This window comes from Galeopterus variegatus, unplaced genomic scaffold (assembly GCF_000696425.1).
Source record: "Galeopterus variegatus unplaced genomic scaffold, G_variegatus-3.0.2 Scaffold15197, whole genome shotgun sequence".
In the NCBI taxonomy this organism is placed as follows: domain Eukaryota; kingdom Metazoa; phylum Chordata; class Mammalia; order Dermoptera; family Cynocephalidae; genus Galeopterus; species Galeopterus variegatus.
In genome coordinates this window covers 1-3,965 of record NW_007741308.1, presented here as the reverse complement: position 1 = coordinate 3,965, position 3,965 = coordinate 1, and the positions used below count along the sequence as shown (strand labels likewise).

Genomic DNA, 3,965 nt, shown 5'->3' with positions numbered 1-3,965 from the left:
AATAGAAAAAGAAACTAAAAAATGCTTAACTTTACTGATAATAAAAGATGTGCCAAGAAGACTAGGTGGTACCTGCTTCACCTGTAAGATGGAAAAGGAAGAGCACTTCTTAGAAAAGTACAAGTTTGACAAGGGTTTGGGGAAATTGCAAGGTGTCATTCTTAGTTAGAGTACAAATTAATGCAACTCTGTATCAAAATTTTAAATGCACATAATTTTGATCCAGCAATTTCTCATTTGGGAATTTATGTTATAGATTTATTTAATGATGTCAAAAATAACATGTGTACTACAATATATGTTTCAACATTGTTGTATGGCAAAACATTGTAAAGTGTCTCTGTGTTGGGTACTGGTTACATAAATCATGGGCTATACTTACAAAGGAAAACTCTACAGTCACTAAAATGAAAGGGTATGCTGTATTTATACTAACATGAGAAAATATTCCAGATTTATCATCAATGAAAAAAAGGTACAGTTACTACCACAGAATTTAGAAAATAACGAATATATATATTTAGATAATTATTTTCTAACTCAGGAAGCATACACGATAAACAAATAACCATGGTTTTTACAACTGGGATGAACATGGGTAGTTAAGGGGAGATGTAGGAGGATAACTAATTCTACATCATATATTCTCTTCTGTGTCCTTTAAGTTTTGTATGAAATGTACTTATTACACATGCAAAAATAAATACAATTATTCAAGTTAAAAATGAAATAATTGATGAAGTGTGAAAGTTCTTGGATGAGAAGCAAACGGATAATGCTATGAGAAATGGCATAAATCAGCTCAACAGGAAGGGTGTGAGCACTACAGCAGGAAACTGGAAAGCACGAGATAGACACGCATCCAGATCTTGTTTTCATTGTGGCCCTTCAATAAGGCCTTAACATTCTGCTCCCTATTTCTTTTCAGTATAAAGTCCCCTGGGATGCTGGCTGGCATGGCCTCGAAAATTGAGTCTTACATTTATAAAAGTGATGAATTAAAAGGAACATTTTTATTCAGGGTCATCTCAACTTTTCTAGAAGTTTTGTTCCAGCTGACTATTGCTTAAGACTCCACGGTGGCTAAAATGAACTCTTTCTNATCTTAATTTTATTTGCCATAGGCACTTTTATTAAGGGTCCCCCTTTCAGTCTTAGTTCATGTTGAGGACACTCAGCTGCATCATACTTTACAAGTACAAGCAAAAAAAAATGATGTTCCTATATCTTCAAACACACAAATCCTCTTTGAAACAACTAATGAAGAATTCCAAACTCTGTTCATAGTACACACAAGTCGTTACTGGGAGGACATTTTTTTAATGCACACATTTTCATCCATAGCAACCCATGTTCTTGAGGACACTCTTCTGCCACAATTCAATTTGTCATTGCCCAGGGTTNGACTCGTGGATCTTTGCCCTGGCTGTGCTTCTGAGCAGCACGTTTGTCTACAACAGCATGAGCACCATCAACCACCAGGCCCTGAAGCAGCTGCAGTATCCTTCCAGAAACCGAACACCATGCTTCATGAGTTCATGGACTGGCAGGTATACTACTTCTTTTCTGTGACTCAATTAACACGGGGGAGGAGGAGGGGACCCAGGGCAAAGGGGCTGTTTATAAAATTTGTTTCTAATTGAGATCTGTAAATTGTGGTGGACAGCACTTCTCCTTCCTTAGCTAAGATCCCAGCTACGTGACTGAACTAACAGGATTAATCAGGGCAAAGTCCTCTCCCAGACCTGCTGACGTAGAGGACTCCACTGAATTTGTGAGTTTTTTTCCAGACTTCGTTTGGACTGTACGAGATTTCGTATTGGAGCTGGTGTTAGATGGACATCCCATTACTGAAGATGAGTACCTGGAGAATGCTTTGAAGCTGATTCCAGGTATTAGAATGTGATTTCTTGAAGCTGATTCCAGGTATCAGAATGTGATTTGGGGGTGAAAGTTTCATTAGGAGGGTGGAATCAGCTAAACCCTGATATTCATCACTTGATATCAAGTTTTATTTGGATTGAGGCCCATGCTAATGGTGATTGGTGATTGATGGGTGGCCATGATTTTAGTGATAATTATGAATTAAAAGTCTTTAAAGTCTGAGATTTAAACTCCCTGAGGAAATTTATGGCACAATATTAACCAGATAATTGTAGACTAATTAGTACCAGGAAAAAAAATTCTAGATTACAATCAGTACTATAACTTCCTAAGGGCCACATCTTTGTGGTATTTATTAAGTGTGTCTCTTGTTCTATTTCAAGAAACATAGCCCATTAGATTGGAAGGTGGTAAATAGAGAATCATGTAGAAATTAATTTACCTGATTTTTAAAACATATTTTACACAGCATATTGTACTAATGCCTGGATAGTTATATCATTCAGGTAAAGTATTTTATATACTATGTGGTCCTGAATAAACATTGATATATCCTTTCAGTAAGACTGACAAAAAGTATCTTAGTTTTACCTTTTTTATAACATTGCTTTCTTAATTCTGCTTTCATACACAATATATCATCATTTCAATATTATAAATCTATCACATGGATTATACTTAGGGGATAGATAATTAATGACAGCTGGAAGCTATATTCATTTATGTTGATTTGATCGTTTATTCATTCTTTCACAAACTTTTTTTCTTTAACAATTGGCGTATGCCATGAATCCCTCTCTGCAAGACACTGGCAAGTCTAATATAACCTGATATAGAAAAATGATGAGGTCTCCAAATTATATTAAGGTTAGCCTTACTCTTTGAAGGATTCTGCTAAAAAAAAAATTACTAAACATGTTAAAGGTGTGTATATATTTTGCTCTTATTTATAAAAAATTTTTCTATACTGACCTGGGTATCATCTATCTTCTTTCTGACATTTCCCCTATCTTGGGTTTTTTTTATCCCCTAGAATTACTTTATTTTTGAGCTCACATTTTATTTCTGTCATGAAGATAGTAAAATCAGAAAAGTACTTCTGACCATATTTTAATTAATTAATAATTTTAAAAAATTAATAAATAGTTAATCCACCAGATACCATAAAAGGACTGAAGAAACCAACTATAAATTTTTTCACTTGGGATGGATGTCTCCCATTCCTCTCTAGAACCACTTCCTTGAGTCTCTGCTCTGTGCAGAATTGGATTTTTTTCATGCCATGAGTAAATTAGCATGAGGTTGATTTCATGACTGCATGAAAAGATTTACAGACGCAGGAGACTTTGGTTATACAAGAATCCCCTGAAATGAAAATCCTCAGCCCCTGCCTGAAAGCTGTTCCTACTCTTTTTCTATTTCCACAGGCAAGAACCCCAAAATCCAAAGTTCCAACATTCCTGGAGAGTGTATCAGACATTTCTTTCCATAACGGAAGCGCTTTGTCTTTGACCGGCCAACAAGTGACAAAAAACTCTTAGCCCATGTGGAGAAACTGCCAGAAGATCAGCTAGATTGTAATTTCCGGTCACAATCAGAAAATTTCTGTTCATATATCTTCACCCATGCAAAGACCAAAACTTTGAGAGAGGGAATCATTGTCACTGGAAACCGTGAGTCTCTTTTCTATACTGGCATGTACTGAGCCCTGTTATATCTCAAAACACTAATACCTTAATCATATAAGCACAAACAACTGTTAAGGAGATAACATCTGTGTCCTTAGGTAAATTCTTATGGAATGAGTGATTGATATTTTTTTTAGTCAGGCTATTCAAGATATATGGTGATTCACATAAAACAGAAAATAAATAGGTCATGAGTCGCTGCAAGCACATTGAGATTTTTGAGACACAAAATTCAATATAATCTTAATAAACAGAGCTTGCGACCCGTTAGCCTGTGACCCATGCAGTAGCGCAGTGCTCTGTGTGAAGAGCCACTCACTGAGTTTAATGCCCTGTCACTGTCTTGCAATTTTTTACCATTTTTTAAATAAGGAGACCTACATTTATATTCAA

At 35.6% G+C, this 3,965-nt stretch overlaps 1 pseudogene; it reads left to right on the top strand.

The window, feature by feature from the left end:
- The first annotated feature begins 1,350 nt into the window (after window positions 1-1,350).
- Window positions 1,351-3,557, top strand: LOC103582185 (annotated as a pseudogene).
- The last annotated feature ends 408 nt before the right edge of the window (window positions 3,558-3,965 follow it).